Source organism: Suncus etruscus, chromosome 11 (assembly GCF_024139225.1).
Source record: "Suncus etruscus isolate mSunEtr1 chromosome 11, mSunEtr1.pri.cur, whole genome shotgun sequence".
Classification (NCBI taxonomy): Eukaryota; Metazoa; Chordata; class Mammalia; order Eulipotyphla; family Soricidae; genus Suncus; species Suncus etruscus.
The window spans coordinates 21,884,808-21,909,986 of NC_064858.1; the positions used below are offsets into that span (position 1 = coordinate 21,884,808).

Sequence of the window (25,179 nt, forward strand, 5' to 3'; positions counted from 1 at the left end):
ATGGCAAATTTAGGCTGAAGATGCCTCTCTGGACCTTTAGATCTGCAGCAATCATCTTATGAGCTGGATCGAGCATAATGCTCTTCACTTGCTCTGTGGGAAGCTATTTTGTAGAAGATGAAACACATATACAATATGTAGGTCTTATGTATGTGTGGATAGATGATTGCAATTGCAATGCTTTTCCCCAGCCTCTCACCCCACAATGACGTCCACAGGCTGCCATGCAAGAAGGCATCTAGCAGACCTCTTCCCATTATTCTCTACTGCTCCACCCTTAGGAGGCAGGAGATAACATAGAAACAAGCATTGGATTCTTGTTTGCATAATTTAATTACAGAAAAGAACATTGTTCACCTGAAATCTCAGCTCGGAGAAGGAAAACAATCACTGGGCTCTATTGCAATCCTGCAGTGTCCCAACAGACCACATAGAAAACCTCAATTCCCCAGCATGTGGGTAAACTACTACTAAGGTCAAAGCAAATTTGGGGAGGACTTAGGGAATGAGATTCCTAGTATGGTTTCTAACTCAATTCCTCTCTTTCCCAGTATGTATACCCAAAGGCATGTCACAGTCAGTCCTCCCTGAAACACAGGCTATGATACTCCTTATAAGCACCCCCAAAACTCAGAAACAACATCTGGCATTGAGAGGTGAGTTGGTAGAAGAGGTTTGTGAATCTCCCAACTTGTTCCCACCCTGGCAGTAGCATGAATGAAGTCAGACAAAAACTCTTCTCAGGGCCGGTGAGGTGTCTGTCTTGCAAGCGCTAGTCAAGAAAGGACCGTGTTTCAATCCCCCAGCGTCCCATATGGTCCACCCAAGCCAGGGGTAATTTCTGAGCGCTTAGCCAGGAGTAACCCCTGAGCATCAAATGGTGTGGCCCCCCAATAAAAAAAATAAAAATAAAAAAAACCTCTTCTCAGGGTGGGAGTGATAACCAAGCAGGTAGGACTTGCATGCAGTCAACCTGAGTTTGATACCTGAAATCCCATATGATCCTAGCATTACAATTAATTTCTGAGTGCAGAGCCAGCCAGAAATAATTCCGAGAACTGCCAAAGTGATCCCCCCCAAAAAAACCTCTTCTCAGTAAAGCACAACCCCCATTTCCTGTTCCTTCAGCCAATGACAACCCTCTTTCCAATTCTCACATTGCTCCTGATGCAAGCTAGGCCCAAGAGAGCTTGTCTCAATGGAAATTGCTGGGTGTTGGCACCAGAGTGCCTTTGGTGATATCCCCAAACCGGTTTTTGACTCTGCTAACACATGCAGGCAGAAATGCTACTCAAGGTTCATGTTTGATGCAGTTTCTTTCCTTCAGCAGGAATGTGTGTCTTTTGTTTGTTTTGGTTTGGTTTGGTTTGGTTTTTGGGTCCCACCCAGCAGCATTCAGGGGTTACTCCTGGCTCTATGGTCAGACATCACTCCTGACAGGCTCGGGGGACCATATGGGATGCCGGGATTTGAACCACCATCCTTCTGCATGCAAAGCAAATGCCCTACCTCCATGCTATCTCTCTTGCCTCAGGAATGTGCCTCTTTAAAACATAGAAAGAAATTGGGGGCCAGAGTGATAGTACAGCAGGTAGGAAGCTTGCCTTGCTGAAATGGTTAAATCCCTGAGAATCCTAAATGAGTCCCCTGAATCCATCAGGAGTGATTCCTGATTGCAGAGCCAGGAGTAAGCACTGAGCACCACTAAGCGGCTGCCACCCCGCCCCAAAAAAAACCCAAAATCAATTTTGTGGGGGGAGAGCAGAAGACTGCCAGAGATCCTGGGAACAACAATATCCCCTGGGCATCAGAAACACCCACTTTGGGCCATGCAGGAAATCAAACACCAACCTGAGGCTATGGACTTGCCAGCTGGGTCCTGGGACCATAATCCCAACTACAACCAAGTGACTCAAAACCAGCATGTCATAGGCCAAAACATACTTGCCCTCCAACAACGGGGTCATTCAGGGTGCAGCTCTAGTCAGTGGGTAATTGCTTATTTCAAGAGATTCTGCTTGGCTCACAGTCCAACCAGAGCTCACAATTTAAGTCCAACAGCAAATGGAAGTTTAACATGGATTAAGTAAATGGTGGGCATCTTTCCAGTGCTCCTCCTCTTGCAACCAAATAGCTATTCATAATCTTATGTAAAACAACCTTAAAAGAATGATTGCACTTGGCCTGATTCCCCTGCTGTCTCACGCTGCATCTCAGGTCTGTGAGTCTGCAGAGAGAGGGACTCTCTAGTCCCTCCCATCAAATATAGCTGATGCTGCATGCAGCGTCTTCCTCCAGCCTCCTTCTACATCCTGTCGCTGGCCATGACCCCCATGCCATCCAGCACCACATCTTAGGTCTGTATATATGCAAAGAGAGAGATCCTCCAGTCCCTCTCCTCAAACCTCCTCTTCCCAAACTGCAAGGTCAATTTATATCATATATTTCCCAGCACACTGGACCTAGTACTGCTTTCTCCTAGAAAATAAACAGCTCAAAACCCAGTTGAACAAACCAATGAGTTTGCAATATTTTTAACCTCACTTGTTTTAGGAAAATAACCTCTAAAGCAGATATACCTCTAGCCACATTTTATACAATCAGTTCAATAGATCACTTTCTTAAACACCCTGAAACTCCAGCATTCCAACCCACCATTGCAAAGAAAATGGGGAAGCTAAGGAAGATGCCTACAGTTGAGGATATGGAGAGAAACCCTGGCAAATTTTCAAGTCCACCAAAAACACTTTATAGATGAGTCCTATAGATAAGGACCTAAAATCAATATTAAATGTCTTAGCAAAAAAAAAAAATCAATGAATAACTAGCCTGCCAAATTAATCAATCTGTAGATAAACAACTCAAAGAAGAACTCTTTCAGAAGATGAGAGAATCCATACTAATGGAACTGAAGGAACTAAAAAAGCATGTTAGCAAGCCACTGTAGCAGAATTACACAGGTGGAGAATCACATAGATGAACTTGGAGATGAAATTACAAGCTAGCATTGATAAAGAAGTTAAAAAAGAAAGGAGGGACAAAACAACAAAAGAAAATATAAGGTACTTAATGAACAAAAACAAAATAAATAATCTCCAAACTATAGAAATATCAGAAGGGGAGGAAAAGGAAAAGAGAAAGAACAAGTAGTGAGGGAAATAATAGCAGAGAACTTTCCCACTCTGGAAAGAGGCTGCTGTACAAGAGGCAAAAAGAGTGCCAAACAAAATAGACCCTAACAGAAGAATGATTGCACTTGGACCAGACTGTGGAACATGGAGGCAAAAGACATAAAACAGGGAGCTCTCCCGTCCCCAAATCATAGTCCTCGAAAGACTCCAAGTCATTAACAATTAACAAAAACACAGGTTCCCTCACAACCAATGAAGCTTGCATTCTGTTTCCTGCACTACTGTCCTAGCAAAGCCACTGTGGCTGGCCCAGAGGGGAGCACCATTTTTGTACAACACATGTAGCCTCCCATCCAAGTGGTGGTTTCCTCACAGAGAAGCACCACCCCTGCCAAAAGGAGAGAAACCAGGCTGGCTTTCAGGGGGAGTGGAAAAAAACTGGTAGCAACCATTTGTGCACATACTGGTCACTGCTCAGAAGCCCAAAACACAAACAGGGAAGAGCAGGGCAGAGACACTCACAGAGCTTCTCCAGCCCAGCCTCAAACAAGCAGGGGCTGCCCTTCCTGTGGTAGAAGCCGAGGCCATTGCCTACCCCAGTGGTTGACAACCTGTGGCTCTCGAGCCCCCTGTGGCTCTTTACACTTTTAATTTGGCTCTTCTGTGTGCCGGGCGGCCACTCCAGGAGTCAGGACTCTGCTCCTAGCCTCTGTCAGCACACGCCCTCTGTGGCTCTCAAAATAAATTTCAATAGTGTTTTTGGCGAGATTTGGCTCAGTTGAAAAAACAGGTTGCTGACCACTGGCCTACCCCATCTCTCTCTGAATGAGACCTTTGAAGACAATCAGCAGAGCTGGCTTTGACCTATCATAGACCCATATGATTGTGTGCATGTGTGTGTGCATACACATGTGTGTAGGGGATCAGAATACTGGGGAAAGGCTGCTCTGGCCCATCCCATGGAGTCAGATCCCACACCCAGTCCCTGGACCCCCTCTAACCCCACTAACCTCACCCCTCACCACACTGCTTCAGGACCACCACCTGAGCACCAACCTCTCTCTATGCTGAGGGGTCAGAGCAGGTCTCAGATGTGGCACCTAAGGGACTATGTTCTGTAGGGGGAGGCACAAGACAGGCTCTTTGCCCACACTGGCAGAGTCCCAGGGCTGTACTCGCCACGGCCCCGGAAGCTGTGGTCAAGCCAGGCCTCTCCATGTGCGGCTATTCCAGGCATAGGCTCCATGTGGCCTCACGTCCCAGGAATTTCTGTCTCACCACAGCCACCCCCCCGGATGCCACCCTCCAATCCTGATTCTCACCACCCCCTGACAGTGCTGCCTTGAGACAACCCTCAATGTAAATGCACACCCAGAAACTGACTTAGCTGGAGGACTATGCCCTCCACGGAGGGTGGATGTGGAGCAGGTGAGGACATGGGTGTGGAGCATGGCGTGACCATAGTGTCCACCATCCCCCCAGGGGCACCTCTCAACTGATGGGGGTTGTGAGGACAGTAGTGCTGGGAGACCTGTGACCTGCCTGAACCTTGCAGGTCCCATGGGCCCTTCCTTGCCCAACTCCACTGCCAGCAGCAAATCTACTTGGCTCAGGGCAGAGTTGAGCAAGACTGCACCCCAGTTACCCACAGGTCCCTGTGGGGTGGGACAGAGGGACTGTTACTCCAGGGGCTCGAAGGAATGTCCTCACTGCAAGAAGCCTCCAGCAATCTTCAGGGCTTCGGGTCACCTTAGGTGTGTGTTCAGAACCCCTGAACACTGGACCCAGGAGGCCATTATGTTTCCAAGGGCTGTCCCTCATCCACATGGGTCAACTTTGCCCATAAGAATTGAATCCTGGGGCTGGAGAGGTGGCGCTAGACTCTAAGGTGTCTGCCTTGCAAGCGCTGGCCAAGGAAGGACAGCGGTTCTATCCCCCGGTGTCCCATATGGTCCCCGCAAGCCAGGGGCAATTTCTGAGTGCTTAGCCAGGAGTAACCCCTGAGCATCAAATGGGTGTGGCCCGAAAACAAAACAAAACAAAACAAAACAAAAAAAGAATTGAATCCTGACTGGTTCTCGGTTAGAAATGATCGGGGAGGGGGCCAGAGAGATAGCATAGAGGTAAGGCATTTGCCTTGCACGTAGAAGGTTGGTGGTTCGAATCCTGGCATCCCATATGTCCCCTGAGCCTGCCAGTAACGACTTTTGAGTGTAGAGTCAGGAGTAACCCGAGTGCTGCCGGGTGTGACCCAAAAACCAAAAAAAAAAAAAAAAAAAAAAAAAAAAATGCTCAGAGAGACCCACACATAACCTCTGAGCTGCTGCCTCAACTAAGGATCCCACCAGGAACTGGGGCGCTGCAGTCAACAGTCAGGACAAGCAAAGCAGAGGGTACTGCTGGGCCCGTGGGAACCAGAGGGTGAGCCACAGGGTAGACTTGGTCCCTGCAGCAGAGCTGGAATCACTGTCCAGGTTCCTCATCACTGCCCCTATTATGCCACAGGGCTTCAGCTCTGGTGATCACACAGCCTCGCCACAGGGCCTCAGAACTGTTAAGGACATGGTGTTAGCTGGGCTGAGAGCAAGACACCCTCCTCCCCTCTGGTCCCTAGCTCTCCGCTCCCCTTCCCTCCTGACTACATCTCTCTTCTTCCTCTCTCTTTATCCCTTTCCTCCCCATCTCATCCCTTCCCTTCCCCACCCATCCCCTTCCCTCCTCGCTTCTCCCCTGTTCATTCCCCTCACCCCTTCCCACTGATCCCTCCACCTACCCCTTCTCACCCCTCCTCTCCCTTGGGCACATGAAATGCGCCTGATTGAGGCTAGGCCCCACTAGTACAGGAAAGGTCCATCAGATGCCAATGCCAATCATGGGCCATCCCCACCCCACTACTGCCCACTTCTCCCATTAACAAGAAGGTTCTCCACTCACAAAGACATAGGGAAAGTGAAAGCCGTGGACCCCTTCATGCTGCAAACCCGCATTTCCCAAGTTCAAGGATGATGGCAGAGGGGGTCCTTACCAGACTCACTACCCCACCAGCCCTTCTATATTGCAAATGACATATGACATTCACTCCGCAGAGTATCCAGTCCAGTCTCTGAGGGAGGGCTGGTGGCTCTCATAATGGGGAGAAGAATTCAAGACAGTTGATGCTCTCGGGTCCCTAAGGTGGAGCTACCGATCTTTAGGGCGTAGAGGGCAACTCGCACTTCCTGCAACCCCGAACTGCTGGCCTGGGGATCAGAGGCAGCCACATGCTTTCTGGGAACAGAAGTCAGTGGCTCTGCTCAGGTGGTCACATTACAGCTTTCAAGAAGGCTAATGAGAGCTAATTGCTCTAGTTACTCCATCAGCCAACTTGCCAGCAACAAGAAACGCCTGTAGAACTTGCTGGGTCTCGGGCTTCCATTCAAGGCGCTGGTGCCAAAATGATTTGGCTGGAGCGATAGCCACAGAGTTGCCCAACCAGATGGTATCTCGGCATCACAAAACGCAACACTGAGTCCTTGATGTCTGGGAATGAGCACTCAAGTTTATTCTTCCTGACAGAAGCTCCCTTCTTCAGTGACTCCCAAACCTGTGTGAGATTGCCATGCACGAACCAAATACCAGGCCTGGAATTCTAGGAATCAAAACCAGGAGCCTGGAGCAATAGCACAGTGGGTAAGGCACTTGATTTGTATGAGACAAACCCAAAATGAATCTTTAGTATCCCAGATGGCCACCCCAACCCACCAGGAGTAATTCCTGAGTGCAGAGTCAGAAGTAACACCTGAGCATTGGCAGGTGTGGCACCCAAACAAACAAACAAAAATGAACCTCAGGGATGGGCCCGGAGTTTGCCTTGCAAGCAGCCAATCCAGGACCAAAGGTGGTTGGTTCGAATCCCGGTGTCCCATATGGTCCCCCGTGCCTGCCAGGAGCTATTTCTGAGCAGACAGCCAGGAGTAACCCCTGAGCACTGCCGGGTGTGGCCCAAAAACCAAAAAAAAAAAAAAAAAAAAAAAAATGAACCTCAGGGAAAGCCGAGACTTCTGCACTGTCCTGCACTGAATTTGCAGTGTCACCTGCACAGGGTTTACAGTGTCACCAGCATCTGCTCACGCTGATTCTGGAATGGCAGATATAACTCACTCGTGTGGACAACAGGTACTCCATGTTGGACCAGATGTAAAGCACAGACACGTGATCTGAATGCTACCTCTGAATTTTCACAAATCATACTTGAAAAAGGCATCTCTATCACGACCCTGTAGGTGTGCAACCAGAAAAAGCACAGGACTTTAGGCTGAGCTTCCCTAAAGTAGGCAGAGGCAGGACAGCCCTTAGCCAATGAAGTGTACCCAGAAAGTTTCCTCTTACTTCAGGGCTAAGTTGATGATGTGTGGGAAAAAATGTCAGGATGGAATTAGGTTACACCCTCTGCATGCAGCTGACTGCAGTTCCATACCCAGCACCATAGGACCCCCTTAAGCATTACCCCAAGCACCACCAAGTGTGGCCTTGGTGACCCCAACACTGCTTGAGCCTAATCAGCACCTCAACTTCATACCCTGGCACAGAAACACCAGCCCAGCTGACCAAGACTTGCTGGAATGGCCCAGGTCTCCTGAGCTCAGCTTGAAAGCCACACAGCACCCCCTAAAAAAAAAAAAAAGAACAAAGAAATAGAAAGTGAAGCCATTGCCTTAGGGTTTAGTAAAGGATCCAACGTATTTTGGAGAAGTCTGTGATTTTTAACACCATAGAAATAAGACTGAATCACAATCCCAAGATAAAAACAGCTTCAATTACTTGCTTTAATTAATTAAAACAAGAAAGTCTGAGTAAACACAGTAGAAGCTAAAGAACAAGGCAGTCTTCAAGCAGACATTCTTTAGGCTGAAATGATTTAATAAAAACATTAGTGCAGTTCTTTTCATGTGGTTTAACAAGATCTAGCAGGAGAGCCAACTGAATTTCACCTAACTCTCAGGGGCTGTAAATCTTTTATTTAATTTTGAAAGAGCTTTCTCCTGAGCTATTTGGCATCTATTCTCCAGATTTGCTACACCATTTGGGAGGAGGGGTTGGATCTGTTTTTGTTTTTTGCCTTTGTAAGACTGTTCTATTACCTGAATGTTTACAAGCCGTGGGCAAGTAACAATGCCATGAATGAGGCCCAAACATCTCAGCTATGTGCAAAGGAATGGCTGGACAGACGGGCAGCTGCATACCACAAAAACACACGGCAAGCACACTTTATTCTAGCCATGGGGCAGCCCCATATTGGAGATAAGCTCAGAAGGATCCAGGCAGAAGGATTTCAGGGGAACAGGTGCTGTGCCCAGAACAGAAAAGAAAAATCTGTGGGCCAAGAAAATGAAGTGTAATCAAGCAATGTGACATACATGTGAAATATGGATGGTGGTGCTGACGATAGGCTCACAAGTTCAAGCAAGCTTGCCAGGGGGTCTGAATGTTTGGAACAACATAAAGCAGCATTTTGGCCTGGAGGTCAGAAAGCAAAAATCATTCCTGAGAACTGACAAAGATAAATTCTGTGGTCATGCACCCAGCACACCACACCAAAGCTTGCCAGTACCCCAACAGCTGGGTGCTAGAACTTCCACTGCCCACAAGAGACTCAAGGCTACTCCCTGGAGTCCTGGCAAGAAGGTCCCCCGTCCAAGAAGGGTCTGTCTCCCCACCTAAGCCAAGAGGGCATGTTACCCTCTGCCCCGGAAATAGAACTGGACCATGATGTGGTGAGCCCACAAGGCTGGGTCAGTGATGCAGAGCCCTGGAAGTTAATCATGCTCCTGAGTGACTGACTGCCTGGGAATTAACAACAGTGAAAATAGCAGTTAAGCCTTGGCAGGCAGGGCTGAGAAGCATATAAAAGCCTGAAAGAAAGCGCTGTTTTTTTTTTTTCAGGTCCCCACCCTCTTGGGGCTTCTGGGGCATTGCACTGTACAGGTATTCCTGAGTCCGCCCCAAAACAGGGAGCCACAGGGACTGGGCTGAGCAACAGGGTCTTGAGCCATGAGACAGACCCCAGTCACTGACCATGGAGCCCCTCACGCACTGTGTGGATCATTGTACCAGACACAGCCAGCTCCTGGGTGCTAAAGATGGCCGGCACCCATCTTCAAGAAACTTACTGCCACCCCAGAGGAAGGACATTAAACACAAAGAGCCAGGGATAGCATGGGGTAAGATCCTTGTCTTGTACACAGACACCCAGAGTCCATCCCAGACACCACAAATCACTCCTACCAGGAGTGATCCCTGAGCACAAAACCCAGGAGTATGGCACAAAAGAAAAGAATAAAAAGATACCCTTTCTCCAAGCAAATTATTGAATTAACCCAGAACTAAAATATCAGGCTGGGAGACAGTATAATGGTTCAGACACATGTCTTGTACCCACTGACCTGGGTTTGAGTCCCAGCATCACAGAGTCCCCGAGAATCGTGGGGTGCTATGCCGGGGGCATCAGACCCTTAAGCCCTTGCATTGAACTGACAGTGTAATTGGCTTAGAATCATTGGTGAAGCCCTGAACACCTGGGGACCTCCTGAAAGTCTCTCACCCCACACACACAAATACACACCTACATAATCACTCTGTTAGTTACAACAAAAATCAATGGCTACTTGGAGATCTGGGTGGCTATAAAGATAGGCCCCACACCTACCTTTGAACTAGCATGATGCTGGCGGGATGGGGGACAGGGCAAGGGTGGGGGAGCTCCAGCTACAGGAAGTACCCAGGGATAGAATGTTTACTGTCCCCAGAAACAACACTGGCTGATGATACAGTCCTTCGAGGAGACACAAAGACAACAGGCACACTCATGTTTTTAACAAAGCAGGACACCAGGTCTCGTGCTCACAGCATCCAGATATGGGAAAAATAAGTGGGGAGACCCTCCCCACAGTAGGTTGCTCATGGGTCCTTGTTCACTCCTCACTGCCCATATCTTCTCAAGGGTACAGACAGACACCACAGTTTTCACGTGTATGAAGCACATAAGAGCAGTCCTGGTGGGACTGGAATGATAGCACTGCAGTAGGGCCTTTGCCTTGCATGTTGCCAACCCAGGAGGAACCCAGGTTCAATCCCCAGCATCCCATATTGTCCAGCGTGCCTGCCAGGAGCGATTTCTGAGCACAGAGCCAGGAGTAGCCCCTGAGCACCATCAAGTGTAACCCAAAAACCAAAAAAAAGGGGGGGGGGCGGCTGGAGAGATAGCATGGAGGTAAGGCGTTTGCCTTTCATGCAGAAGGATGGTGGTTCGAATCCCGGCATCCTGTATGGTTCCCCGAGTCTGCCAGGAGCGATTTCTGAGCATAGAGCCAGGAGTAACCCCTGAGCACTGCCAGGTGTGACCCAAAAACCAATAAATAAATAAATAAATAAATAAATAAATAAATAAATAAATAAATAAATAAATAGAGTAGTCCCAGTGGGTACCCAGGTTAATATCACTGGATGTGCAGATCCCCAAACATAAAACCTTCTGATCTGCCTGGGAAGTGGGCATGAGGCAAGGGGCTAGGGTGCTTCATATCTCTGCTGGAAGAACATCCGGCCTCTAGGTAGGAAACATGATGTTTTCATGCCACACCCAGCAGACCTATTTTGCAAATTTATTCACCCATCAGAGAATTTAAACCCACTCACCAAAACAATCCACAGAGAACCAGCTAGCTCAGCAAACAGGAAGTTTACCAGGAACAGCCAGAAAACTACTCATTGTTTTTACAGCCCCGAGAGACATGCACCAGCTCGGGAAAGGACACGGTTTGAGTACATAAATAGTGAGGACAGAGCTGCATCTGGGGAAAAGGCTACAACATGCTCGGTGCCGGCCTGCCTCCACATAAGGCGCCACAATCCCCAGGGTCTTCCAAAATAGAACAGTCACCACGCTGGTCCCTGTCACACACTCCCTTTTCATAGGCACACCCTACAAGGTGAGGTCATTCAGCCCTCCCACACCCTGCTCTCAGGACAATGCTGTGTCTAGCAAGGTTGACCATGGATGCTTTCACTCAATGTTCATCCCCAACATTCCCATTGGGTATGTCCCCAATATTGCCAACAGCTTCAAACGCATAGCCAGCTCAGCTGAAGACTACCATGCCAAGTATGCATTGTTATAGCCCTTACAGCTGGGGAAACCAAGGACGGTTATAGATCCACCTGTCCCTATGGCCCCAGAACCAACTCCTTCACCCACAAGCACGAACTCGAAGCATCCCGTATCTTCCACCTGCCTCCTCTCTGCCCTAAGAGGACTAGGCCAGCCTGCGAATACCCATGGACACCCCCTAAAAAAAGGTGGGGGTGGGGGATGTCCCAACTAGGGCCTGGTCATCTGGAGGGTGCCCTAGAGAAGACTATTTCCACATCTAGAATGTATGAGGACATTCTCATCATCTACTGAACATGCATATGATACTTTCAGCCTCAGAATAAACACCAAATGGGACCCAAGGCGAAGACATATAGGCCCAAAGCATTTCTAAGTCTTGGCAAGAGGGATCTACCCAGAAGCAACCATACCTCAGGACAATGGACCACACCAAGGCTGGGCCCCTGCATCACAGCAGCAAAGAGGAGGGATGGGGAAAGTGAAAGACAACTACCCAGACAGGGTCAGCCAGGGTATAAGAAATCAACTGGGCCCCTTCCTCAGAGGGTTCCCCACCCAGGCAGGGCTCTGCAGGTACCATCCTGGGACTCTAAATGATCTTTTTATTTTATTTTACTTTTTCCTTCTTTGTGCTCTGTTTTGGGGGCCCCCTACCCAACTCTCAGCCATCATTCTAGTGGTACTGGGTGATTAAACCAGAATTAGCTACAGGCAAGGGATGTGCCATAACCCCTGTACCACCTCTCCAGCCTGATCCCCAAGAATGCTAATAATGTTGATGTTGAAGTTGTGTTTTGTAAATGAAATCTGATGGGCCTGTGCCATGCACCTGGGAGCAGATTCCCTGTGGGTGACACCATCCTGCCCCTGGTTCACAAACAGGGTCTGTGGTGGCTCTGGAACATGGAATTACTGTGGACTTGTGGTAAATGGGAAGTTTAACAGCATTCGAGGTGAGTTCAAGTGAGCAGGTTACAAGACACCTGGGAAAGCAGGTGGTGGGAGCAGGCGGCTCCAAGACACCATTGGAACCTGAGACTGCCAAGCCCAGAGGATTGAGGCAACTTCTTACTAGAAAGAAAACCACCAAGTCCCACCCCAGTCTCTCCTCCTGTTACACAAGCATGAGCCAAGTGCTTGCGCTGAACAGGAAGCCTGGAAAGAGGAGTCAGCACGACCTGTGTTTTCTTCCCATTTTCTTTCTTGTGTTGTCACCCATTCCCGCTCATCCTCAGCCTGAGTCACAAAGGGGACACACAGCAAAGTGGGGCTTCATTTGGGGCAGATTTCCGCCATTCTGGTAAAACCAAGTTTCCTCTGCGAGAGCAAATCACCATTTGGCTATCAGTCGTGGGTCCTACTCTTGGTTTCCCCCTGGAAAGGGTCCCTGTGGTCTGGAGGCTGCCTGCCCTTCCACTTGATTGAATGGGGTCCCTGTCCATCCCTAAGACTCCTGCCCCCTCTCCCATCTATGTTCCATCTCCACTGCACATACAACCTACACATACCAAGTTCCAAAAGGACCCACCAGCCTGCCAGATCCCTGTCTGTCCTTGCTGGTGACTGCCATTCAGAAGCAAGAACAGGGGCAGTGTCCCCCAGTACCACTGCCAACCCCACTTACCATGTCTTGTTCCATGGCTTGTTCCAACTTACCAGCAGGTTCCCTGCAGGCTCCACACTGTCCTTCCTGGGCCCACAATCCACCCTGACATCATGTGTGCAGGGCAACAGAACGAACTTATCAAGTGTGGCTCCCGCACACCACAGTTCTGCAAAACCCTGCGGGCTAAGGCCTGATGACCAAATCTCTTTGAAGCTATCTTCCCAGGGATAAAATCAACTTTTCACAGGCTAAGTCATGAATGGCTACAGCAAATGTGACCTGGAGAGTGCTCAGGCCTGAGTGGATCTATGTCCAATATGCATAGTCCATGAACATAGGAAATTAAGTTTTCTACCCTGGTGAGAGAAACAGGATTTTGGAGGGTCTGAGAACAAGGTCTGCCATCCACTTGTGGCATGTGATTAATTACTAATTATTATTATTAGACTTGTGAGTGGCCCCCCAATCTAATAAACCATGCACTCCTGTGCCTCCCTGACCATGAAACAGTCGGGCTGTTGGGTGTCAACAGAAATGCAAACTGCATCTTCAAATCACAAGTCTATCACACCTGCCATTCAAGTTTGATTAGTTTTGGGTGTTCCATCTTTACACACACACACACACACACATGTACACCCAAGTCCTCTCTGTACACTCCCAATTCCCTCCCTACCTCAAAAGTAAATCTCACTTTTATTTTTCTGGGCCAGAGATGTGGCTTAGGTGGGAGAGCCCAGGCCTAGAATATATGAGGCCCTGAGTCCAATCCCAAACCCTTACTCAGCACTGCAGGATGTGGTCAAGGGAATCCCTGAGAGCAACTGTAGGTCAAAAAAATTCTATATTAGAGTAGCATCTTGGGAACCTAAACTTTTCAGCTCCAACACTGGCTCCAGTAACATTTGCCACTTGAACAACACTGTTACCTCTCTCATTTTCTGCATGTTCATCTCAAATGCTCTACATTTCACTCTAAATCCCATGGGGCCTGAAAAATAGCATGGAGGTAAGGCGTTTGTCTTTCATGCAGGAGGTCATCGGTTCAAATCCCGGCGTCCCATATGGTCCCCCATGTCTGCCAGGAGCAATTTCTGAGCCTGGAGCCAGGAATAGCCCCTGAGCACTGCCGGGTGTGACCCAAAAACCACAAAAAAAAAAAAAAAACTGTGGTCTCATGTGTTCCCTCTCTCCTCAAGCTCTCCCACTTGCCCCCAAGATCCACAGAAGCCCACCTCTAGTCATGGGTCTTAATAACCTCTGCCCAGGGCTCCCTAAACTTATAACCTAACCCTTCCCCTCTAACCTCAGAGAGATCCACAAACAACAGGCTTTATGCTTCTATGTTTCAATAGTCCCATACTAGGCTATAAAATGGGACTTAGTGATTAACAACAATGAGGTGAGCAAAAGTCTATCTTCCCTAAAGTCTGATCACATCCCCAACCACCAATCCGCACAGCTTAGTTTCAGGCACTGACCCAGACCTGAGGACCTGGCTATAACAGGATCAATTTTCCCACTGTGTAACAGTTGCCAACTGCTCTGAGCTTGGTCCTCTCCAAAACCTACCTGCCTGTGCCCATTGGTATGGGGACAAATTGAAGGCAAAGAAATGCCAGTGTGTTTGTTCAGACCTACAGGAATTCACACCACAGCAAGGTGGCTCATGGACATTCACAGAAAGCATGACACCGTGTCACCAGGCATGAGGTGCTCAGCACACCAGCTAACACCACATCAGAGTCACCCTGTGCGTGTCCTCTCAGAGCTACCCCGTCACCTCCTTCACCTCAGAGTTGACTTGTCCTTGTGTACATTTGCACAATCACCTCAGGGCCACCCCATCACTGCACTCCTCACAGAGTCACCCTTATCCTTGTACGTGTCATTTCAGACCCGTTATTGCACACAGCCAGAAGAATACAGAGCTCGACCTCTCTTTGCTTGTCCCCACCTTCTTCCATGAGCCAAGAATGACCAAATGTCCATAAGATGAGGCTTTGCTGAGCCCAGAGAGATAGCACAGCGGTGTTTGCCTTGCAAGCAGCCGATCCAGGACCAAAGGTGGTTGGTTCGAATCCCGGTGTCCCATATGGTCCCCCGTGCCTGCCAGGAGCTATTTCTGAGCAGACAGCCAGGAGTAACCCCTGAGCACTGCCAGGTGTAGCCCCAAAAACCAAAAAAAAAAAAAAAAAGATGAGGCTTTGCTGATTTGGGCCAGTTGGGACCCTTTACCGATCTCTAGCACGCAGTCAGGTTCAGGGTGGATAAATGGTAAGAAGGCAAAACTTTGCCCCAATCTGTGTGCCAGAACCCAACCACCCTGACTTACCACCCTACCCTTCATCAGCCTGTAGCCCCTGGGTGAAGGACAATGGGTGCCATTACCATGTCTAGGAACTGCTAATCATAGCAGCCCAGTAAGAGTGGATCTCCATGTAGCCCCAGAGCAGAGACCGGAGACTCTGAGATGCTAAGAGGAAAAGACAGGCTAAAGTCAGAGGTCATGTGGCTACAAAGTCTGACCCACCTGTAGCAGTTCCAGAAAGTTCTAGAAAACCATGGGTATCCTGCTTCACTTGAGAGCTCTGAATCTGTCACCTGCAGGTTTTCCACTCAGAAATTGTCCGTGACCCAGAGAAGACAAAGGGCAGCCAAAGGCAGAGTTTGGAGTAAAAGGAAACTTGTAAGCAAAAGGTGAGCTTTGCAGAGTGGCAACACCAGCCAGTCACTCGCATTATCACCCAGACACTCCCCATTTCGAGAATTCTTTAGCCTCCGTGATGAATTGGACACTCGGGCTGAGGTGCAGGAGGGAGACGGGTGCAAGAGACACGAGTCTCTCACTTGGCTTCCCCACCCCTTGTGATGAAACACCATGTCATCTCGGGCACTTCAGGAATGCTGAGATGCGAAAAGCATGCAGAATCTCTCATCTGTGCACAGAAGTTCTGGGGGTGCAACGCCACACCCTGGCAGGGCACAAGATGGCAGAAGGTGGGGCCAGAGAGATAGCATGGAGGTAGGGTGTTTGCCTTGCAAGCAGAAGGATGGTGATTCGAATCCCGGCATCCCATATGGTCCCCGAGCCTGGCAGGAGCGATTTCTGAGCGTAGAGCCAGGAGTAACCCGAATGCTGCCGGATGTGACCCCCCATCCCCAAAAAAAAAAGGACGGCAGAAAGTGACAGTTTCACAGAAGTGCCTGATCTTGGGTCAAAACTGAGACCAGGTGGCTGTACACAATGGTCCTCAGCAATTCACAGGCAGGGCTCCAAGTGACAGTTCTGGGGCCATGGCACTCCCTTTTTCCTGTCACCGCCACACCTCAGCTCCCTAACTGCCACCTGCAGAGAAAGCAGGGCACAACTAGTTAGGGTCACACAACTGCTCAGAGAGAAGTCCCTGGCCTTGTGTTGCTCTCCAGCAGCTCAATGGGGATTCGGCCATGTCCTCACATCCTTCTAGGGAAAGGCAGCCTGACATATCTCCTGCAGGCCTAGGAGGCTCTGCAGTGAGTAGCTGACTTCTGGGCAAAGGCTCTAGGGAGAGGACTACAAAATCAGCACAAGGACTTCTGGGGCTAGAGCTACAGGTCAGGCAAGCAGGAGAGAGAAAGCAGGGGGTGGGGTTGGCAGAGTGCTGAGGAACAAGTACCCTTCCTGGGGCAGCCTCCTTCCAGGTGCCATATGTAGATCAGTGTATCTACATATCTCAAGATGGGCAGCCCCTCTATGGAAGGGGGAAATTTGCCCATTAGCAAAAACGTGGCCTAAAATTGGTGTCTGCCTTAACAGTAAATGCTTGATTTTCCCAAACTCAAAGAGGCGGCCATACCTGTCTCTCCTGGCATATAGTGAGAGTGCCTGGAATGGAAATGGACCCACGGGACCTCTTGTCTTTTCTATTTATTTTTTGGGGGACCACACCTGGTGGTACTCAGAGGTTTTTCCTGGCTCTTCGCTCAAAAATCACTCCTGGCAGGCTCAAGGGATCACATGGGATACTGGGAATTGAACCCAGGTCCATCCTGGGTTGGTGCATGCAAGCCCAATACTGTACCACTATGCTATCTCTCCGGCCTGCAGGATCTCTTTTCAAGATCCACTCTCCCCATACTCTTTGGGTTTATACCATTCCTCCACAGGGACCGTTTCAGATGGCTACTTTACAGTCACTACAAAGTGATGGTTCCATTCTCAACCCACTTCCTGTGCCAACCAAAACCAAGGAGATTCATGCTGGCCAGAAAGGGTGAGTCACAGGAGACGCAGAGCCCGAGAGAGTCCTCACAACCGAGACAGCACAGATGCTAGGGCCACTCCCGGCCCTCCCCACCTCCACTCAATTCAGACAGCAGTTCTTCCCCCAGTGCAACAGACTTGGCCCACAGCCACGTGTCCTACAGACTTTCCCTTTCATTTCAGAGCTCATGGAACTTTCTGGAGAAATCTCAGGGAAGGACACAAGCCATGTCTCTCATGCCCAGTTTTCCCTTTGGAGCCACAATTTAACAAAGAATAAAGCCACAGACCCACTCGTGAATGGATACTCATTCATTCATTCATTCATCCAGCCATTATTTGGAAAACCTTGTTGAAGTCAAGTCAGAAACTTTGAAAAACATCTTTTTTGAAAAGGGTCAGAGCACTAAAGAGGGCGAGAGCTGCACTTTCTAGCAGGAAGACCCGAAAAGCTCATTTTCGTGCAGCAAAGCCTTGCAGGTAGATTCAATGTCAAAAACACAAAAATCCAAAATAAAAATTATTAAAAAAAAACACAAATATCCCTCAAATATAAAGTTAGGTTCTGAGAAGCAGTCAGCAGGACAGGAACAGGGTGGAGATGACCTTGTTCTGATTTATCTCATGCTGGTACAGTGAGTGACAAAAAATGATAATAAACAAGCTTCCCTTCCAGAAGCCTATTCCAAAAACACTATCTATTCCCCAGAGAGAAGGTATGAAGGCTCAGGGACCAGTTTTCTCTATTCCAGGCCCCTTGGAGATAGAGACCGGGTGGTCCTTCTTCATGAAGAAACCATGGGAATCTGGGAGCTGCTGATTGAGACTTTAAGCAAATCCTGGTCCTGTCTTTCTCAATAACGCAAAAGAATCTTTCAAAATCTGTCCTTAGGGGGCCAGAGATGTCACAGTGGGTAGGGCCCTTGCCTTGCACATAGCCTACACAGATTTGATTCTGGCACTCCATAGGGTCCCTGAGCACTGACAGGAGTGATTTCCCTTAGCACAGAGCCAAAAATAATCCCAGATGATGCTAACTGTGATCCAAAACAAACAAACAAAAAAAACCAGATCTCGAACCTTAAAAACTGACCTGAGGCAGAGACAGAACAGATGATAGGGTGCTTGCTTTATGCACCAAAGACTCCAGTTCAATCCCAGCACCCTAACAGGTCTTCTGAGCCAGGAGTAGCCACTCAACACTGCTGGGTGTGGCCCTAATAGACTCCCCACCAAACAAAACAAAAACCAAAACCCAACTTGTTCAACTGCCCCACATCTGTTTCATAAACACAGATGACAAGATACAAGTTCAAATAGTAAGATGCGAAATGGTGTTTACCACTCAAATAGTAGACAAAACACAAAGCCCTCGCTTCACTAAGCCCTTGCACTGGCAAGCGTTTAAGCGTGTAACTCTGAATCAACTGCATCAGGATAATGTCTTTTGGTTTGTTTTGTTTGTTTTGGTTTTTTGGTCCACACCCAGCGGCACTCAGGGGTTACTCCTGGCGCTGAGGCTCAGAAATCGCTCCTGGCAGGCTCAGGGAACCATATGGGATGCCGAAGACGAACCCGGGGATGAACCCGGGCCGATCTGGAGTTGGCAGTGTGCAAGGCAAACACCCTACCACTGTGCCATCACTCCAGCCCCTAGGATAATGTCTTGAAGCTATTCCCTCTGTGTTGGTGTGACCAAGCCAAGGAGGGAACTGAATGCACACCATGCCATACCCCAGCCCAGGGTTCCTGAGCCCAAGAAACCTCCTCCTTCTTCCCACTGAAAAAGATTCCTGGAGAACAGTCTGTTTTCGGCCCTTCATAGGAACAGTAGGAGCAAAAACTTGGTCACCCATAGTTCAGACACATCAGGGGCTTCAGCCTAAAAATCCAAATGAAAATGGTTCTGGCCCAATAATCAAGCTGCTTTCCTGTGTTTTTCTGATTCTTTCAGGAACCAAGAACAATACAAATATGGATATTTTACAAACAACAACATAAAAGGCAAAGCCTCCTGTGAAGCCCCCAAAAACCTCATTTCAAGGGACAGAGTGCAGGAGACCTCAAATATGGGCCTGCATGTTTGCCCTCGGGGGTGCAGTTTCAAATCCACGGAATAGCTGGGCTGGGGTGCCAGGAATGCTGGCTTTGAGCTCACAAAGCATCCACACCCATTTCCTCCGGGGTGACCCCACAAGGATCTTCACAGATGAGCAACTACCTTGAAGAAAAGGGATCCTTGAATCACCAAGCTAAGCCCTTCCCCTTTTTCTTTTTTTTTTCTCTTCTCTAAAAGAAAGAGCCTTAAGCACTGAATCAGTTCATGAGTTAATTTCTCCACCATCCCCAACCCCACCCCAGAAAGCCAGTCACCTCCAGTTAAGTGTGCTGGAAACCTCCAAAGGCAGGAAAAATAAAAGTTTGAAACAGGAAGTAGATACACACACAAAAAAAAAATCAGAATTCCACCCTCCATTTCCCTCTGGACAGAGGAGCCCTTCCTTAAACACGACATGGGGACCTTTGGCCTGCGATTATATTCCTCTCTGCACCCTCCTACAGAAACCGGGGGTCCATTGAGGGGCCCACATGCTGGAAAAAGTCTCATTTCCTCAATGCAGAGTGGCATGGCCTGGCTTCGGCAACCTTTCCAGGTGCAAACTCCAAGCATGCCTGAAAACAGGAGTGTTAGCAACTCCTGTCTCCTGAGGCCACGGAAAGCAGATGGGAAGATCCGGGAGCAGCTCCAGATCCTGGAGCTGGCACAAGAGAGAGAGAGAAGGGAATGGAGGGGTGCAAACCGGGGTGGGGTGGGGGGCTTGGGAGGAAACGTCTCAGACAACATTTGGGCAGGGGGTTCAGGCTGCAAGACTGACAGACATCCTGGCAGCAAGAAAAGCAGCCTGCACCTAAGTCTAAACTCAGGAGCAAAATAATCTCTGGTTCCTTCTTCCATTTCAACCCCCCCAAGTTCTGGCCAGAGGAGCAAGTTAAAAAACCAAAAGAAGGGGCCGGAGAGATAGCATGGAGGTAAGGCGTTTGCCTTTCATGCAGGAGGTCATCAGTTCGAATCCCGGCGTCCCATATGGTCCCCTGTGCCTGCCAGGAGCAATTTCTGAGCCTGGAGCCAGGAATAACCCCTGAGCACTGCCGGGTGTGACCCAAAAACCACAAAAAAAAAAAAAAAAAAAAAAAAAACAAAAGAAAACTAGGCCCTTTGCCTTGCATGCAGGACAGTCAGTGGTTCGAATCCTGGCATCCCCTATAATTAATTCCCAGTGCCTGCCAGGAGCAATTTCTCAGCACAGAGCCAGGAGTAACCCCTGAGTGCCACCGGGTGTGAAAACCCCCCCCCAAAAATAACCAAAAACCCCAAAACTAAACTTTTGTTTTCCTCCAAGAGCCTAAATTCGGGGTTAACTTTGGGGGACTCTTCTAGAGCTTACACACACGTGCTCTCTCCTGTGATCGGGTGCAAGTCTCAAGCATTCTTGGAGAAAGACCAGATCCCCCCATGTTCCATCCAGGAGGTGTTGGGGTTCGGCCCTATTCCCCCACCCCGAAGTGCAGGCGCCAAGAGGGAAAAAGCAGGAGCGGCTGGGAAAAGGAAATGGACCCGGGGAAGAGGAGGGGCAGCTGCGGCCACACGCGGGGACCCAGCAGCAACGCCTTACCTGCCGGAGCACGGCCTCTGGATCCGGCGTCCCGTGCTGCCTGCCCCCCACGATCACCCCGCCGCTCAGCCCGGAGCCCCCGAACCCTGCACGCACCGCACCCGCCCGGCAGCTCACACCCGCTCGCTCGCGGCGCGGCCGGGCCTGACATCACCCCGGCCAGGTACCGCCCGCCCGCCCGCGCCTAGCCCCGCCCCTCTCGCCAGCCTACCAATAGGAGCATGGTGAGGGCGGGACCAACACGCAAGCACGCCGGCGATTGGCCGCGGCGTCCGTCCGTCTTCCACAGTCGACTCGCTTTGCACATTCCTGGTGGAGCCAGGCTGAAAGCTGCAAGTGGGCGTCGAGGGAGCCAAAAATGCTGCTTTTCCTGCCACGGCCCGGGCAAGGGAAATCCATCGTCGTCAGGGGGAAGGATGGGGCGCGTCTTGTTTGCAACTTTCTTTGGCATGTTTACAGTAGACCAGAGAGGCTCCCTCCCTCTTTTTAGGACAAGCACTCATGGTCTCTTCAATCCTTGACCAGAACTAACCCGGCCTGTTCCAAGTTCTGCAAACAGAGAGGCAAAGGCCAAGCCTCCTTTCACACCCTTTTTCCATACTGGGGCTGTCAGAACAGGGAATTTAGAATTTGCAGAAGTGAGGGGTCTTCTGTTTTATGACAGAAACCTAACTACAATCATGCTTGTGATTATGGTGCTTAAATAAAGATTTAAAAAAAAAAAATACAGGGGCCGGGTAGGTGGCGCTGGAGGTAAGGTGTCTGCCTTGCAAGCGCTAGCCAAGGAAGGACCATGGTTCGATCCCCCGGCGTCCCATATGGTCCCCCCCAAGCCAGGGGCGATTTCTGAGCACATAGCCAGGAGTAATCCCTGAGCCTCAACCGGGTGTGGCCCAAAAACCAAAAAAAAAAAAAAAAATACAAAACTTGCAGAGAGAGCCCTAGAAGAGGCCATGCAGGTCTGAATTGATAATTGAGAGGTTGCCAAGGGTGTTCTGTTTATGAGTGAAACCCAACTACAATCATGCTTGTGATTATGGTGCTTAAATAAAGATGTAAAAAAAAAAATGCAAAACTTGCAGAGAGAGCCCTAGAAGAGGCCATGCAGGTCTGAATTGATCATTGGGAAGTTGCAATCATGTAGAATGCTTTTGGTTTTAGTGATGAGGGTTGGGGAGAACATGGCATGAAGTTGCAGGTCTATAAAAGTGACTGTGGAAAAGGCTGCTGTTTTCATGCATGACTGAAAAGACAGGGGGAGGACTTCACGACTGAGTTCAACCAGCCACGTGAGAGTCATTACAGCTGAATGGAACCAATTGCAGTGGCTGGGCTATCAATTAAGAATTGACTAACATTTAGCCTCCACGGATGTGAAGCTGCCTAATAATCCCCTTGGCTAACAGAGTAAAGCGTCTCCGGAGACCATGCTTCAGTTTGCCTCTTCGGATGCAAGGCAGGGCTAGGCTGCGAGGGCGGTGGCCCTGCTATGGAGCGTTGGCAGCATCACTTTCTGGACAGAGGCCCTACATTAACAGCTGCTGATGGGAATGCAGCGAACTGATTACTGCTTTCCTGTTGGTATTTGTTGTGTTTTTATTAATGACAGGATCTTCACTATAGTCTGAAATTGTAGAGTGAGGCTCTGCCCCAACAGACTTTCATAGGAGAGCCTTTAGCCCCAGGTTGATTTGAGGAAATCAAAGGCTTCGCATTATTGCATCAGTCAAGGGGAGCACCTGACCTGGGTGTGCGGCCTTGCTGTTGGCTCCAAAGCCTGTGGTTCTGTCTCTGAAGCAGGGTTTGCTCACACTACATCCATCCAAACTCTCCTGCTAAAACAACCAGGCCTTAAGGCTGCTTGCTCTATACCTCGCCCTACTATGCCCACAGCTATTTCTCAGACCTGCCTCTTCCCAGTTTCTACTGGTCCATTAAGACTCAGTTTCCCCAGATCTCAGCCACTTTTTTTTTTGGTGGTTTTGTGGGGAGGGGGGGTTGTTTGTTTGTTGGTTGGTATTTTTTGGGCCATACCTGGTGACGCTCAGGGGTTTCTCCTGGATATGCTCTTAGAAATCGCTCCTGGCTTGGGGGACCGTATGGGATGCTGGGGGATCGGACCGAGGTCTGTCCTAGGTCAGCTGTGTGCAAGGCAAACGCCCTACCCCTGCACCACCGCTCCAGCCCTGTCAGCCATTCATGTTAACTACATCTTTCCCTCTCAACTAGAGCCCCCTTTCCCTGCGGTGCTTAGCTAATTATGATAGCGCTGATGTGTTTCACCTATGTGTCAAGGAAGGACAGGTGAGAGTTCTACATTATGTACCACTCACTCCTTCCAGAGTCTGCTTTAGTTTACTGGTCTCAGAGACCACTTCTTGATGCTTGATTCTGCCCAGAATTCCCCTCTTCCGTGGCAAGCCCCAAACTTCAATTTACAACCAAGCCAAAGTTCCTGTGTGCCTCGGGAGGTATTTAGTTGCCCTATTTTGCTGGATAACTTGGCCAAGTCAATAAAAATATCTCTGAAAAACCTGTTACTCCCTCTTTAAAATGGACTGATAAGACATCAAAGATTACTGCAAGCACTAGTGAGATTATAGATGTAGGAACATTTAAATCAGTCAGAGCAGGTACATTTCCCATCTTCCCAAACCCTAAAGAGCTCTGTAATCCTTTCCCTGTTCAAGAAAAAGTCTCAGTCAAAACAAGCCTGCAGAAAACATTATCCAGGGCCGAAGCAATCGCACAGCTAGCGGTAGAGCGTTTGCAAGGGGAGACCCAAATCAACCAGGTGGACCCAGGTTTGAATCCTAGCATCCCATATGGCCCCTGAGCCTGCCAGGAGCGATTTCTGAGTGCAGAACCAAGAGTAACCCCTGAGCACTGCCGGATGTGACGAAGGAAGGAAGGAAGGAAAAAAGGAAGGAAGGAGGGAGGAAGGAAGGAAGGAAGGAAGGAAGGAAGGAAGGAAGGAAGGAAGGAAGGAAGGAAGGAAGGAAGGAAGGAAGGAAGGAAGGAAGACCTTCACTAGGGTTCTTGCCTTGAACCTGGTTGACTTCAGTTTGATCCCCAACAACACTTATGGTCTTCTGAGCCTCTCCAAGAGTGACCCCTCAGTGCGGAGCCAGAGTACCCTGAGCATATCTGAGTGTGACTCAAAAACTAAAACAAGGCCGGCGAGGTGGCACTAGAGGTAAAGTGCCTGCCTTGCAAGCGCTAGACAAGGAAGGCCCGCGGTTCGATCCCCCGGTGTCCCATATGGTCCCCCCAAGTCAGGGGCAATTTCTGAGCGCTTAGGAGTAACCCCTGAGCATCAAGCAGGTGTGGCCCGAAAAAACAAAAAACAAAAACTAAAACAAAAACACAAACACTCTATCTCTCTTCCCTCAGATTCTCTCTCTTTTTTTTTTTGGTTTACACCCGGCAGTGCTCAGGGGTTATTCCTGGCTCCAGGCTCAGAAATTGCTCCACGGGGGACCATATGGGGCGCGGGGATTTGAACCAATGACCTCCTGCGTGAAAGGCAAACGCCTTACCTCCATGCTATCTCTCCAACCCCCCCCCACACACCCCAGATTCTTAAACCTGTATCTTCAACACCTCCATCTCTTCTTAGACACGGTCTGTTGCCCCATCCTCCTCCCTCCCTCCATAGAGAGCTAAGGGGCCTCTAGGCCCAAGGCACAGCTCTGCAGCCTAGCCAGTGGCTCCTAAGTTCACATGCTCTTGGGGGCAGCCAGGCAGGACAGACATGCCTCCTCCACCCCACCCCCTAACACACAGGGATGGCAGGATAGAATAACAGGAAGCTGCCTTCCACCCCCTCTGCTGCTGGAGTGATAACAGCTGCCAGCGAAGTCCAGAAAACAAAAGATCAAGAGGAACACAAACAAGAGGCTGAGAGTGCACATGGGCATGCAAACCAGGGGTTCCTAGCTCAGCCCAGTTATCCACATACCTTTGTGTATACTGGGTGGGGAAGAAGCCAAGCAGTGGGAAAGTATTTACTCCCCCAGCAGAGTTCCAGCTCCCCAACTCCTGGTTGGTCTCCACCAAGGTGACACCATAATGTGCTTAAAAAATTATTCTATTAGTGATGAGTTTAGTTAGAGAAATAACTACATTTTGAACTGTCCTAATAATGAGAATGTATGAGGGAAATGGAGAGCCTGTTTAGAGTACAGGCGGGGTTCCGGTGGGGAGGAGGGAGACTTGGGACATTGGTGATGGGAATGTTGCACTGGTGATGGGTGGTGTTCTTTACATGAGTGAAACCCAAGCACAATCATGTATGTAATCAAGGTGTTTAAATAAAATTAAAAAAAAAAGTGACAGCCCCAAACAGATGCTGCTATATATATTGCAGCCTA

General features: G+C 49.3%; 1 protein-coding gene across 1 annotated transcript in view; it reads right to left on the reverse strand.

Annotated features, from left to right (window-relative positions):
• The window catches only part of PPFIBP1 (PPFIA binding protein 1), a 99,857-nt gene extending 78,914 nt beyond the window's left edge, over window positions 1–20,943 (reverse strand). The window contains exon 1 of the mRNA XM_049783789.1: window positions 20,807–20,943. The gene's annotated coding sequence lies outside the window, so the exon portion shown is untranslated. The remainder of the gene's footprint in view (window positions 1–20,806) is intronic.
• Between the last annotated feature and the right edge of the window lie 4,236 nt (window positions 20,944–25,179).